The sequence below is a fragment of the Filicampus tigris genome, chromosome 3, assembly GCF_054856515.1.
Source record: "Filicampus tigris isolate MCC_2025a chromosome 3, RoL_Ftig_1.0, whole genome shotgun sequence".
Classification (NCBI taxonomy): Eukaryota; Metazoa; Chordata; class Actinopteri; order Syngnathiformes; family Syngnathidae; genus Filicampus; species Filicampus tigris.
The window spans coordinates 1,410,531-1,427,019 of record NC_141219.1 but is presented as its reverse complement, the minus strand read 5'-3'; the positions used below and the strand labels follow the sequence as shown (position 1 = coordinate 1,427,019).

Sequence of the window (16,489 nt, the reverse complement as noted above, 5' to 3'; positions counted from 1 at the left end):
CTGCATTGTTTTCAGGGTCGGCTTCTGATAAGCAGCACTTTAGTACTCATATATCGTGATTGCTCAGCTATTGTTCTGCTGCGGTTTTGCATTCCTATTTCATGTCTCTTCTATTCTCTAAGCCTGTGCCCTCAAACCCTCTTCTGTCCGGCTGCATTAAAAAAACAACCACAAAAACATGACAATATAAACAACCACAGAGGGAGTACTTTAAACTCCCCCGTTGCCCAGCGAAACTCATCCAGCACAAAAAGGCACAGGGATGCCCCATTCTCTATGACCATACAGCTGAACACAACTGGTTGAAATAAATACAGAAAATAGAATGGTCAAGCAAAGTGCACAGCTTGAAGTACTGCCTCCATGAGGGAAAATCTCTTTTACAGTCCTTTTGGGCTTTTTTCGTATCTAGTATGTGCTAGTTCTAGGACAGAATACATACATGGTGTTTTAAAACACTTTTTAAAAAATATATTGAAATCAACCCAAACACATTTTTTTCAAGAATATGTTCCCAGCAGGCCCACTAGTTGAAACACGGCATTCTGATGAATATTGCGTTTGTGGAACATGAGCTAAAGCAGCAAAATGCAGCCGTCTTTAGCCGTCTTTGTCACTGAAAACGACATCACAGTTGCTCAGGGCTCAGGTAACGACCAATCACGGCTCAGCTTCAGAAAACAGGTCAGCCCTGATGGGTCGTTACCTGATCCCTGAGTAGTTGTGATGTCATTTTCAGTCGACAGAAGTGACAAAATGGCCGCCTCCGGAGATGGCTAAAAATGTGTGGATTAACTCTTATTCCACAAACGCAATATTTATCAGAATGCCCTGTTTCAACTAGTGGGCTTGCACAGAACATATTCTTGAAAAAATATGTTGAGGTTGACTTCCCCTTTAAGCAACACTGAAAATGTCATTATGTTAAGAAACCCGAATGAAGTGCATTTACCAGGTTGTCCTCAGACAGCCATAGACTAAGGTCAAATGTTTAATCATTGCCAATATGAATTCATATTAGGCCCCTCTTGTGTAGCTAAATAGGGCAACCAAAATCTTTGACCAAAACTTTGACAAAGCACTTATTTTGTATTGTCCAGGTGTCCCTAATGAAGTGTCCCGCAGCGGAATGGCGCAACAGGCGATGGCCATGTGTCACTTCATCAATTTCGAGTGGAAGCAGATGTCTCATTAGGACCTCCTGGCACGCGCCACTATCATCGATGAACATGTGTTGCAGCAAAGGACTGTAGCGTGACAGTCGATTACAAATACATTTAGCACTTTTGGGATCATGTTGTACAAATACGCAGAGTTGTGGATATTACGAAAAATTGAGCGTCCGTCATTCGTCATCCTTCATTTTCCCCGGGGGGGAAAAATTGTAGTACCCGTCTATAGGCCGGTCCGCCTCTATTTTTAAATGGCCGTCCGTCGGCGAGTCCGAAGGATGCAAAGGATGCTTTTTCACTTTCATGTCAAGCGTGTTACCATGGTAACACAATGGTGGTGGGAAGGGCTAGGTGGGAAAACCAGCCAAGGCTCACCGTGGGCTTGTTGATAACATCCAGATGAAGTCATCTGGACCATCGAGTCGACTTGAGAAGCTATTCCTAATTTTGATGTGTCGCCTGGCCACGTGGACGTGCTTATTGGACCCGAGCGTACTGCCTTTCAACACTTTCATGCAATATTATTCATAGAATTTCGTGTGCTAATACGTTTCATCCATCATATTTATTCTCTGTACACCACAGAATGTAACAAGTCTTTAATTTAAAATAGTGCACATGGATTTGATAAAACAGTGTTTGATGATCACAGACTCCCTGGGGTGTCTTCCATCCCTCTGATGACACTGCTAGTGACAACATGTCCTTTCTCGTTTCCATACAATTTGCATTTTTTTATGCATTAAACGGTTCCATTTCCATGTTTCCATGATGTAGACCAGTACACACACACACACACACACACACACACATATACATACATAGATATATGCTATTGGGCCCTCCACACACCCAGCGCCCTATATACATATATATATATATATATATATATATATATATATATATATATATATATATATATATATATATATATATATATATATATATATATATATATATATATATATATATATATATATATATATATATATATATAGAGAGAGAGAGAGAGAGAGAGAGAGAAATATATATATATATTTGGGTCTCCTGGCTCTGTGCCTTGAGCCCTCCATGTGTGTATATGTGTGTGTGGGCGCATCATCTCTCAGGATCGAGGAGACGAGTGGCGCTGGGGCCAGGTGCAACCAATCTCCATCAGTGCACTACTTAAGATAGTCCCTGACTCCACCTCGATGCCAGATCAACTCACTCATTCACCAGTTTGTGCATCCAGACGTTTTTCTCGTGTTTTGCCAAGTGGTTTTACAGTCCTGACTTTGTCTTGTTCCCTGCATTCTTCCATTTGTATTTGCCCTGCTCCTTGCCTGCCAGCCCTGTGCCCTGCAACCAACTGGATTCCATTTCCGGACCTGGAACTACTGACTTTGGACCACTGTTACCTGCTACAGCTTTGGTTCAATAAAATAATCACTTTCTCTGCCACTCTGTCTCCCTCTCTGCTATTGGGCCCTCCACACACCCAGCGCCTGAACAATATGTGTGTGTGTATGTATATATATATATATATATGATATGATATTATATTATATTTCCCTCTTCGTTACAGAGGGAAGGAATGCTTTAGTTTCTTTTTCCTCCGCTTAAGTAATATGCTTGCCCCAATGGGGGTTTCTCTTTTCATTCCCTTCATTTACATCTTAGCGCACAGAGCCAATGTTATGCACTGAACGTCAATCCACTTGTACACAGTATTCATCCACAGCACTATATATAAAACACTGTCTTTGTCATCTCTCATCCGTCTATCTATCTAAGAGTGTGTGAGACATCACAGTCAGGCCTGACAAAATTCCAAAAACTCAACCTCTGAAACATTTAAACTACCAGCTACTTTCAATGGTATTTTTGTGGCCATTGGGTATATGTGTTTTATTTGTGTGTTTTATTTTATTATTTATTTTTCTGCATTCTGTTGTGTCGTGTTTATACAATACATGTAAAATACGCGTTGAAGAAATGAACACAGAAAAGATCCCAGAAAACTGCCATCATCAAGTTCGTGTCATTTTAAGGAAAAATACTGAATCGGGTTATATATTGTTATCGGGATATCAAATGACCTGCATCGGTGATATACGTAAATGTGTGTCCATATCGCACACCTGTATTTGATCATTATCAGTGTGATTTCCTGTCTTTTTTTTGCGGTGTACTACCTGAAGTCTAGCAAACAATTGAAGCAAATCGCCTCCTTCCCTTCCCTCGTGTTTGTACCCACCTGTGTTAATGTTGGCTCATCATTTACCTCAACCGAGAACTTGGAGAAGAACTTGATTGTTTAGGGTTTGTTAGATTTTAATGGTGAAAGTGCTTATCTGCGCATCCAACAACACTACAGCTAAAGGATGTGCTTTTGGTGAAATAGTGGTTCTGTTGAGTCCTTCTGCCATTATGAAGAAAATCATCATGAATTTTTGGACATGACAATGCACAGAGAAGCAGTCTTCATGTCATCTGGATTGAGATGCTCAGTCAGGAAAAGACACGGAAGAAGTGTACCGGTAAGTAATACTTCCGTGGTCTTTATGGTCCGGAGAGTAGTTTTCCAGGCTCTGAGTGAAAATAAATGCAGGGCTCATTACATACGAATGAGATGTATTCTACAAAGTTTACCCAACAGGAAATGTGACTGTGAATCGTTAATGAATGGCTTGGCTCGTGATTCTTTGTTTGCTAAAGCGCTGGCACATTAGAATGCCATTAGAGATATCGGTTGCATTCAGCGGGGGTTGTCGCTGGCTGGTGTTCGCCAAATACTTTTTGGAACGACGCCAGGGTGACTTGAGGAAAACGTTCACCCACAAGGACGAAACCTGCAATTTCTCCTGCTTTTCTCACAGCCAAGACACTGACATCTAGGCTTGCAACTAGACTTGACGTGATCAGGATTTTTGGGGTCGATCACAGAGTTTAAAGAAATCCATCGCTGATCTGATCACGAGATGGAGCAGAATGTCTCTTTAAATAACTTGTTTAGTCTCTGCGTATGCTTGGGAACTGTTGTTGGCATATCAACAGAAGTATCTGCAAGCATTTTTGCCACTGTTTAACAATCTTTGCCATGCCCCACGGAAGGAAAGAAAAAGGAAAAAACCCAAATGTGGTCCGAACATGAAGCTTCTAAAAAAATGATCAGAACTTCATATTTACTAACAATATAGTTGCTTGTCAAGCTAAATTCATTGATAGCGCCCTGAATTATAAAAGTCTCGAAGGGCTCCACAAGCCCACAGTTGACAAATATTGTATCATCACATTGCTGTGTCGCAAGTCTGCCTGCACATTCACGTACTTGATGCGAAGTCGATTCATTGCAGGAAGAGTTGCTCATGGAACCTGTTTGTATCAAATCAAATGTTAAAAAAAATCAGAACTTGAAAGAGGGGAATTGTCTCCTGCGCCTGCATGCTGACAAGCTCAGGATGTACTCCGCCATTCTGATGCGGATATGTTGTCTTTAGCTGTTTCTCAATTGGCTTTTTTGTGTGTTGGAACGATTTTGTGATCTCTTGAAACGTCTTCAGTCGCAGCCCAACATTGCGAATGAACGTACGCATGTAGCAAGAACGCACGGAATACCCGCATGTTGTTCTTCTCCGCTAGCTTAAACCTTCGGTTGGTGACTTGCCAAGACATTTCGTGTTGCTCTCAAAATGGCTGAGGACTGGACTCACATTTGTCAGTTTATTTACCCCCTCTTTGATTTATTTCTATTTTATTTTATTTATTTTATGGAAATACGTCAGCGTTTACAATTACACAGGAGTGCCGTTATGTCAAGCTGGGTGGGTGACAATATGTCTTGACTTTTTCCACAGTTTTGGATTAAACGAGCTCGAATCTTATGATGTGGGAGGTCACTGTCGCGGTTCTTAGTACGAACTCACTGTGGCTGTAAATAGAGAAGAGAGTAGCATGCAGTGACGTCTCTGCGTTTGGGGCCAGTGGGGCACCACCAACTGGCGATGTTGAGCACTATGCAGGCTCAAAATAATTGCGAATAGAATCGGTCTTCTTTATAGCTAATCTTTTATAAGACATTTTATCACCGATTATAATATGCAATAAATACCAATTATGTTACTTGGGCAGTTCCATTATCAACATTTATGCAGAGTACAAAGGCTTTACCAAATCCAAGTTCAATAATGTAACTTCTCTAAACAGGAGTGAAATAGGGCCGGCCCATGAGCGCTTGTTGAAGTCAAGAGCCACTTAAATCATAGTGCGCATGTCCCAAACTGCTCTCAGTAGACGACTATGGGGCCACATTCACTGGGCCCATCATCCAATCAAAATATCGGAATGATACACGTGACTTGACGTCAAGACGCAATCACAAGCTCGGTTTTGGCGGGTGGCAATATACAACAGTAAACAAGGTTAAGTTTCATCGGGAGCAAAAAGACAATAATTGCGAACCGACATATGGAAATTTAGCACTTTGCCACTTGAGCAAAAATGATAAATTAAATGTTTGGATCGTATCAGCCGGTGGATATTAGACACACTGAAAAAACAAATTGTGATGCCGCTACAGTGAAGAAAGAAGTTGACACGGAGGAGAAACAACACTCCAGCAGTTATGAAGGAAAGCTTGTGATACCGCGCTGGCTCAATCGGAGGAGAGATTTCGCAAGAATGATCACTTTATAGTAGCACGTGTAGCTTGTGGACGGCACACGTTTAACTAAGTCGAGCAAGTCAAGCTCGAAACGGCAGCTGAAGTCCTTGTGCAGTCACTCGGAGTAACGTTGCATGCTGGCAACACTGTCTCTACTGCAGTTGATTTATGACAACTTACAGGATGCCTTATCCGAAACTGTGTCACTGCTCAAAATGATCACAACACCAATGACAACAGCTGAGTCTCAGAGAAACTTTTCAACACTGAAGAGGATCAAGGCATTTACAAGAAACACAAATTGTGCAGCAGAGATTATATGCACTGTCCATTGAAAATGCATCCATTCATGAATTATTGGACTTTGACAACCGGTTATTGACAAGTTTGCCCTGATGAAAGATCGACATGCCTCCTTTATATTCAAGAAAGGAATAACACTGGTAAGTAGCATTTTGATTTTTGAACCATTCAAAGGCTTTTGTCATAGCCTTATTTTGTAAGGCTATACAATACAATACAATACAATACAATACAATACAATACAATACAATGCATTTTTATTTATATAGCGCATTTCATAACATTGGATTGTGGTCTTGAATTAGAATTTATTGTGTAGGTTTTGCTGCTTGTTAATGTAAACTGTAAATTGCCCACTGTTGTGCCCCACTCAATTTATCATGCCAGAGACGCCACTGTAGACTAGGCTGGAGTAAAGACACGACATGCAAGGATCACACTGCAGGAGGCAGACTCAATCCCAGATCGATTTTGCTCACATTCCCCAGAGACCTCATCGCCCTTTTGGGCTGGAGCTCGGCCGCTTCTTGGAGGGAATCGCATAGATGAGTTGATTGCAGCTGCAGTTTGTAAGGGAAAAGAAAGGCCAAGTTCTTCTGCGAGATTCGAAACTTGTGTGAGAGAGGCTGAAAGTGATGAATGGAATTCTGCTGAGCGAAACCCGCTCACTTTTGAGGAATTGCCTCCATAAACTTCAGAACTCACAAGTCCACATGTGGGTTTGTGGAGCACCTCGAGAAGCATCCATAGTGCTGACATAGTTATCTCAGCTCGCACACGTACACGCACTGGCGTGGCGGCGACATCATCAATCAGCTGAAAGCACATGAGCCAGGCAGGTGGGGATGTGGGAGCACTCATTTGCTAGCCTTCATTGGAGACTATTTCAGCGGTTGTTTTAAACAACGCAGATTCCAAATGAAAACAATGGGGGCCAAAAAAACCCCAAACGTATTTGGTACATTTATTAACACCACCGGAGTGTTTCTACTGATCTCCCTCCATCCATAAGTCCTTCTGAAGGAATGATTAGATCTATTCATCCATCCGGTGTAACGATACGTTTTTTTGGGACGATACGTATCAATATAGGATTCCCAAACTATTCTTATTCCATTACGTTCCTGCTACATTTGCAAAGGCTACACACGATAACCGTCTTGTCAAGATGATCTGCTTTCTTGCGAAATCGTTTCCAGGCAAGCGAACGCTTTGTGTGCTCGTAAAAATTGACGCCCCCATGACCTAGGTTGTGTTCTTGACGGAATTCCCCGGCGCTAATGGAGAGGACGTGTATGAGCAAAAAAGCAATATTAGTTGATTGAAAATAACATTCAAACTTGCAGTGACCAAGGACTTGACTTGAGTAAAAAAAAAAAAAATCAAAGGGTATTAGGAATTTTGAGTATGACATTTAGTTAATTATATTAATTAAATTAATCAATAACTTACAAAAATGATGCTGCGGCCATCATCAATGTACACTAGTCCAGCACTGGTCGTAGTTGGATCGCGGGGCAGTTACATCGATTAAACAGATGTATCGTTACACCCCTAATGCGGAGGAAAACTTGGTTGGTTCCAGAGGAATACTTGCATCAACCCATCCAGCCAAAGCAATCATTGCATCTATTGATCTATTGCTGATAGAAATCATGCACTTGTTGAAGCAAATACTGACTTACAATATGTCAAATTGCATCAGTACCGATGAAGAGTATTCACGATGTGCTTTTGGCAAACGCAAGGTTTGAATCACCCTCATAAAAGTTTATTAACAGCACAAATAATGTTTTAAAGGTGGACATTATGGAAAATTGTTGTTTTAATTGCTTGCACACAAACGCTCGTCTCTGGAGTGCCTTCCCAGCCGTCAAGTGTGAAATTAAATTACATAACAGAGTCCTTTTTTTGTGTGAGCTGCCTAACTCCAAAAATGAGCAAGACGATAAGAATTTCGCCCTAACTTTGCAATCGACGACATGCATCACATGCACAAATCTGCACACCAATTGAGTCAAAACGTTTCAAATTGTAATTTGGAAACTTGGTAGCTAGGTTTGACAAGTGGAAAGTAGTTTTGACTGTTTTCATGGTGGCTTGCGTGTCTCGGCACTCGATTCTCGGCTTGCTTGAGCACAATTGCCCCGTTGCGGCCTACTTGGCTCCTTAGGAGACGACAACATTTGAAAGGACGCAGGGACAACAGGGCTGAGGTCAAATTCTGTGAATTTTATTTTGCATGTGTCAAATGGCACATGATATATAATTTTAGAGGTTGCACTATAGTCCATAAACAAAACCCCTTTTGATTTGAAACGCATTTCTTGTACTAGACATATGATCCTCCGCGCTGTCAGCCGTGTGCATTAGCAGTGTAATCCAGATCACACACACGTGTACTGTGTATAAATCACTGGAAAGGCAGCACTCTGAAAGTCGTACATCACAACAGACAGGACATGCTTGTCCTACTCTGGCCATTACCTTAAATGACATATTCAATGACATATAAAGGTTCTTTTGTAAACAGCAGGCCATTAATTTGACCTTTCTGGCTCTATGCAGCTAGGTTGAGTCATAAGGGATAATACCGAGTTCAGATTTACACAAAGGCTTAAATATTCTTCAGCAAATTTATACCTGCTCAAAGCAAATTACAACAGTGTCCTTAAAGAGACAGTGTGTGGAATGTCTTGATTTTTCAATGTTCATTTATTTCAAAAACGTACTATTCATTTCAATCACATTCCCCAAAATATGTTCTATCACACCAACGCACATTTTAAAAAATAAAAAGGTACTAGGTCACGTAATTGCCGATTATATTACACGGGTCGCGCCTTATCTGCTACGGAGACCCGAAGGAGGCAATCACCCGTTCACGAATTTTCAGCTTGTGTAGTAAATGCAACACACTTACTTTGTCTTTTGAGGGCATACGAGGAGTAGTTTATGATGGATGACATTTTGCTTGCACCTCTGCTGAAGAAATTGGTGGTAGGTTTGCGACGTGTGCTCTCTCCGAGGGACGGAGTGCGCGGGCTTCAAAATGCACAGATCTGCCTTTCTATTAGTTTACCACTAGATGGCAAAACAAATCTCCACACTGTCACACGGGTTAAATGAAATAAGTTCACCAACATTTTGACCAAAACTTTAAATAGGTGCTTTTTTTTATTCCATCCAGAACATAGCCGGGCATAAGTTCCACAGAGAAATAAGTGACTGCGTATCACAAACCATAAGGAGGCAGGGGTTAACTGTACAAACTTTTGCAAATATTACTTTAGCTACAATAGTTCCAGACATGCCGTTATGACACCAACATTCCATTAAGGGTGACAATAAAGACAATTATTCCTTCGGTTTCCTTGAAATGCCAGAGTATTTGCAGCCTGACAACCTCCTGGAATCCCAAATGCCAAGCACCCGCGCGCATGTAAATATACACTTAACCCTGAGAGCATCACAATTCGTTCATATGACATTCTTTCTTACCGTGGAAATGAGGCGCTCACCTCCAGTGGGGAGTATGAAGAGTGAAAGGTGGCGCGACTGCAGCGACCATGATTAATGGCGAAAGTGACAACGTGCCACGGGCGTCGCATGACATGATGCTACGCTGGCGTATTGACTTGACGGCCGGCGCATTGCAAACGCTTGCACGCGTCATCTCCATGAGCAAACGCGTTTTTATGATGCTTTCTAAACATTACGGCTGTAGCGTACATTTATTCAAGAGGTCTTGCGAGACAGGCCATTTGTCATACGAAACACCTGAACGATAGCCCGTAAACGGACTTTAAAAGAACTGGCAACGTGTTTGCTTCACGCGTAAATCTTGCATGAATATTTAAAAAGCTCCAGTTTTGACTTATTAAAGTCGGGCTGAGTGCTCGTGTTTCTCCTCTTATTTATTTGGGTTTTCCGATTTAAGTGTGACCGTCTTCAGTTATACGGAGAGCATTCGTACGTGTTGAGATGCTCTTGTTTTGCAGCGGAAATCAATAGGCGGGCAGTTAATTAAAAGGTTTGCGGAGCTGCTGCTAGTCAATCACTTGAATGGGCGTATGCGTTGAGGTGCGGAGAGCCTAAAGTGGAGCGAAAATAAACAAAGTGCTTGTAGACACAATTGGAGCAAAACAAGAGTGTTTTGACACAGCGGGAATTTGAATTGAGGCAGCACGGGCAGTTACGAAGAAAATGACCGCCAGTGCCTCGGGGTGGGGCCTTGTTGCAATGTTGCTTCTCAAAGTCGTGATAAAACCAAGAACTCCATGAGACGCACGCTTGGAAGACTTTACTTGATACACACACACACACACACACATATACAGGGTTATGGTACATACATCTATATGTGTGTGTGTGCGTGTATGTGGTTGGGGACAGCTGTTCTTCAAGATGATGACTTGGTGTTTGATGGTGTTCATCCACACCAAATTCATCCATGAATACCTCAACGGACCTTGCCTTGTGCACTAGGAACACCAAAGGGCCTTCTCCAAAGCGTTCTCTCGTACTTGGACGGGGGCAATAACTCGAAAATCATTCAAGGCGAACTGAAACCTACCTTAACTTCTGATTGATTAATGAATCACTTATGTTATGTGTGTGCGTGAGGCAGCACGGCCATCCACCGGCCCCTCGGCCGAGAGGCTTCGGAGCGGAGAGCGATGACACCCGTGAGGATGTAATTACGTGAGGAGCAGATGGTCTATGCGGGAGGACGCTCCTCCCTCCCAGTCGGGGCGCTCGCCGCCCTCAAAGTGAGCGCAACTGCAGTGGCGCAGTCCGACGGCGTCAAATGGAAGCCTGGCAATGTCAAGCTTTGCGGAGGTGCTCCATCTCGCTTCCAGCTGTCCCACTGCAATACATCACTTCGGGGGCAGGCAATAAAGACGCTGACTCATTGTCTTGTTTTAGCTCCTTATCTCGTGCTGTTGTCCTCAAGGACCAGCGTTGGTGACCCCTGCTCGACATTAATGCTCATTAATACATTTATTTATTTATTTCCCCTGCATTTACATAGCTAAGACCATTGAGAACAGGTTATTTTGTAAAACAAGGCAAACTAAAAGCAAATACCGGTATTTACAGCAAATATTACATCAAAAGTGACAGACAAAATACTACTAGGGTTACTTCTTCTCAGGGTTGGCGTGTTGGCCAACGGGAAATCCAGAGGCCGTTCAGGAAAATTCACGAACGGCTGGTGCATTTCTGGGCCATCATGAAAATGGAAAAACTAAACTGCGCTTGGATTTTAGCAAGGTTATTGCAAAACTACGGCCTGTTAATGCATAAAACTGTCATCCAGTCCCTGTCAAGTGTGAGTTCAACATTTGTTACAAACCGTCCCCCTTTTTTTCCCCGTTTGAGCGCTGTTGTTGTTGTAGTTCCTTTTCGTAAAATGCCGGCGTTCTGTAGCCACTTTCTCCACGTCCCTCGTTCCTTCGATCTGTGCTTCAATGCCCGTCACGGTCCGTTCACACATGGGATTCTCCCTTTTCCTCAGTTGTTACGCCAAGCTTCTTCTCATTGGCTGAAGTGGCAAAACGTTTTCTCTAGTAGCCTCTTCATTTTCGTCAGTTCTGCTTCTATCCATTCCCCATATTTTAACTTGCAAACGTTGTGAGCCTCTTATTGGCTTTAAAAAAAAAGAAGCTATTTTTATGATCTGTTTTTTTTGTAGTATGGCTGAAACTTTTTTTTTTTTGTTCTTAATAGAGTACGAATATATTTGTGGACTCGCTAGCTGCTCCTGAAATCCAATCTACGCACCTTTTCTTGTGCGCACTCCCACAAGGCTACCGACGCTTATTGTGCAGCCATAACCTGCTTTTATCTTCCGGTTCACGAGTGAGGAATATCGCTGTTGTTTACGAGGCTAAGAAAATTTGATATATACATTTCATAGACAGAAAGTGTCGGAGAAAGAATGTAAATGTTACATTTAACTTCATGCAGAGTAATTTGGGATGCCAGTGGATGATGGAGTGGAGTCAAGGCACAGGCAAAAAAATAAGGCGCAGGCATTTATTTTTTTCACAGCCCCAACAGAAGAAATAGCTGGACATTTGTATATTATTCATTTCTTGAATTCCAGATGGAGTCATTTGTCACATCGGTGTACTGCAGTCCACTCACGATTGGGATTGTAATTTTAATCTCAAACGAATGGGGACACGTGAGTGTGTGTGCGCAGTCTGTTGAGAAGAGTGTATTGCAGGGTTGAATAAGCGTCGCCTCCCTGGCCTTGTCGTCAAGTGTTTGCTATAAAACTGCCACGCGGCCGAATCAATTACAGCATTGTTTGCCGCCACGGCACGGCACGGCAAAACACGACAGGACGCGACAATGCACGGCTACCCCAACGGCTTCAACGACGCCATCATCAAGGCCCGAGCACCAGGAGGTCAATGGCACTCGTCTAATGGCCTCACGATCCCGTTTGTTGTCACCGAAATGACAAAACAAACACGCTCCCTGGCTATGCCTTCCATTGAGCACGGCCGACCATTCAAAGTGGCCTCATATAAACCACGGCAACGGCAATCCCAATTTCTTTTTGGGCCAGGTGTAAGAAGGGAGCGTGGGGGGAACCGCATACATACAGTATGAGCCTCCTTGTTGGTAATTGTTGGCTCTTGTCCTGAAATGACTTTCTCCAGGCCTGCGATTGGCTAATATGTCCCAGTTGTACCTTCTTCAGGCTGCTGATCTACTGGGTTGCAAATTGCCATCTTTATCATTTGTTCCTCTGGAACTTGATTTGAGAGTGCAGCTTTATTGCAATTCTGCATCACAAAATATTTGAAACACATACTTTAAGGTAAGATCAGTGAGTGCATTCTCCCCCAAGTCCGGATCGTGTTGCACTTGAGTCCTGTGTGTGGCAGTTATGCACGTCGGTGTCTGCTTTGTTTTTTGCAATGATGAAAAAAATAACTGGCTGGAACATACATCTTGTAATTTATTTTGGCCAATCACATTTATCACAAACTAACACCGCAATTGGATTGACGCTGGTCAAAGCGACTGAACTGTTCAAAGTGCCCTGGCGTTTGGCAACTAGTATGCACCCACCGCTAGTTTTGCAGTCATTCAACATTTTGAATCAGCATCACAATGTTGCAGAGGTAACGGCAAATCAAAAAGACCAAATGCCAAAAATCAAACTACGGTTGGCCTATTGCATAGTTTATACCTTTTTTTTTTGTGTCTATTGAGTGGGGATCATAATATTTCTTTTAGGTGCCTTTTTAAGTTTATTGCAGCTGCTCCATCAGGTTCGATTAAAAGTGGGACGTTTACTTGATTTTTTTTTTTTTACTTTAGCAAGTTGTGTCATTTGTAATAAAGTTTCTAGACTGTTTGAAATGTTCCAGTTTCAGGCTTGTCAAAAATGAAATCAGTCTGTGAACGATCAATCCATCCCTGGAGGTAAGCCGCATCAATCTTCCCTTTGGAAAAGAAACCGCACTCCGCTTTGAAGGGCACAGCAAAGTCCAGGTTGGATTGCCTTATACAGTATGTGTACGGGGGGCGGGGGGAGTCGTTCCTCACACATACAGTGACAGCTTGCTGCATCCCATTATCTTCCTCACAGATGGACATGCATGATCCCTGTGGCCCTTCGCCGAACTTCTGCTTCATTTATCCTTTCACTTTTTTCCTAGTGTGTCAGAGCTTTATTATTCTCATGTCATCCGATCTGGAAAAGAAATCTGCAGGCTCAATAGGTTGCCAGCCAAATACCTATGCGCGCACACACCATCACACACACACATACATTCATGAGGTTAACAATCGGCTGTAGCCTTGTTTTCAACATATTACCAGGTCCTTCCGTACTTTACATTTTAATACTGATCCTACATTGGACGAAAGCTTTTGAGGGATTGTGCAGCTTGGTTCGCTTCTATAAATTTGCCACGCTTTTTGTGTAAAGTGTTTGTTGTGAACCTATGGCAAGCAACTTAAATGCTGGAGGGGGCCACAATTTTTCGTCAGTGATACCTGGGGGGCACAGCGCAATACCGAGCCAGATGTTGAAAAAGCGATTTTAAATACGTGGAAAATATGTTTGTTTTTGATAATAGATGTATAAAAGAGCCACTATCCTAACCCGGCAATGAAGGGTTCGAAGCACACAACAAAATCACCAATATTCTTTTCCAGTGTAAAGGGCTCACTTGCATAAAAAACACCATTCAAGGATGAAAGAAACCACCATTAAGTGCAGGAACGTAGTTTGTACATTATTATTCACAAAAATCTATGCAATATTATTGAGGTACTAAGTTTGTCCTGCATATCATTCCAAATCCGCCACCCGCGTATTCCCATATTCGCAGATTCCACACCACACATTTCCCACAACCCCCCATTTTTTGTGGAAAACACATTGGATTGACTTTTTTTTCTTTTGTTAAAAAAAATAAAATAAATCCCAAACATTTTTTTTCCAGCCAGCTGTCCATCCCGGTCCTTTGGATATAGAGTGACTATGTTTATTATAATTGCCAATTTTGGGAAACTATAACTAAACTTTGTTTAGTCACAGCAGGATGGCCGAACACATTTTGATTGGTTTTAGAAAAAGATCCTAATCAAAAATCTTACAAATGAACTGCTGATTCCATGCTAATGCTTCCATTTGACCACCTTCTGCTTTCTCCAGGCTTGTTATGAATTTGCACATATCTCCATATTTGGATGTTCTTCCTGGTATGGGAAATGCATATTTCTACATTCGGGCTGATTGACGTTATCTGTTTGACCCCGCCTGCGCCGTCAAGATAAGTGCTATAGACTGAACGCTCCAATAACAGCTTTACATAATAATAATAAGTGCGTCGCGAAAAAAATGTCAAGGGGCGCCATGCTTATTTGATGTGAACGATGTTATTGCTTGAAGATCTGGATTGAATCTCTCGTTGCGTTGCGCTTTTTCATCGGAGGGCAATGGTGTTATCAGTGTCATTTTTCACTGTGCATTTATTAAACTCGCCAAACGCAATTCAATGTAGCTAGCTAGGCTTCGCTAGAAGCAGAACGTTAGGGTGGCATCTTTGGGCATTCAAGAAACAGCACAAAAAAAAATACATGAATGGGCGTGAACAGGCATATATTTTTTTTTTTTAGCAAATAGTTTTGAAAAAATGTGAGTAGGTGAGGTTTTGAATGGTGAGGGTTTTCATTTCATTTTTAGAATATGCTGCGCTCCACAAAGTGGTGGATGAATTTTGGACACTCATGTGACCATTGGTCTGCATTCACCCGGCCATGAAAACGTTTTCATACCTTTCCTTAATGAGACTCATTATACATAATTGTGCTGAAAAAAGATTGTCATGAATGCATTGAAAGTATCAGATGGCAGGCATAATGTAGATAAGCATTTGCTTTTTGTCTTGAATACATGACATGATCATGTACTCAGACCCAAACAATTAACTCTCCAAGACACACAAGCTTACATACTGTACGTCCAAGTCTCAACTTTGTGTTTTCCCCCCAACCACTCAGTAGACTCTCAGTGATGCGTGATTAGCCGGGTTTACACACAGAGCCTTAATTGGTCCCGTGAACCCGTTTGTAACTTGAAACGTTCATAAATCGTGGCACTATTTCCCATTGAAATGAATGGAAATGCAATGAAACCGTTCCAGACCCTAAATAGTTATTCTGACTTTTTTTTTTTTTAAACAAGTGTGTGGTTAAAAATAAATAGAATGCGATATATAAATATGTGAAAACACCATTACAAAGGAATAGAACACTTAACATAACATAAAAGCATAACTATTTATTGCTCATTAACTTTACCAGAGAAAGAGGGGAAGAAGATTACCGGTACAGCTCCTCCACTGAAAACGTCTTCTTCCATAATAACATGGGGGAAATTAGACTCAAGTCTGTTTCTGTTTCTTTTCTAATTCATTGGTTGATTTTTGACATTGCAATTAAGGGAAACTTGACTTTCTGTCAAAAAATAAATCATAACGTGTGACGTCACTTGAAAGATTAATTCACTACAAATTCCTTTTGATCGTTTTTTTTTTTTTGGGACTCACTCACGCTTTCACCAGATCATAAGACAAACTGTAGTAAATGCCTTACGTTCACATTTTATAGCTAAGCTCTAGTCATAATGTCCACGTGTATTTGCACAAGTACAATATATTGTTTGTATTTTGATCCATTCTGTATTATCAAACTACCCATTTGCATTCATTGGCTTGCCTGATCCTCGTGTTAGAAAACAAGAGTACTTTGAAAACCTTGATCCAATTCTAATTGTTAGTATTTTTTTTTGGGGGGGGGGGGGGTCATTACATATTGTAGATGTCGTATACCG

General features: G+C 41.8%; 1 long non-coding RNA gene across 2 annotated transcripts in view; it reads left to right on the top strand.

Annotated features, from left to right (window-relative positions):
- Positions 1 to 5,498: 5,498 nt before the first annotated feature.
- LOC147149538 (uncharacterized) overlaps positions 5,499 to 16,489 on the top strand; it is a 222,652-nt gene continuing 211,661 nt past the window's right edge. For both annotated transcript variants that reach the window (XR_015086344.1, XR_015086343.1), the window contains exon 1: positions 5,499 to 6,260. This is a non-coding gene — a long non-coding RNA (uncharacterized LOC147149538). The remainder of the gene's footprint in view (positions 6,261 to 16,489) is intronic.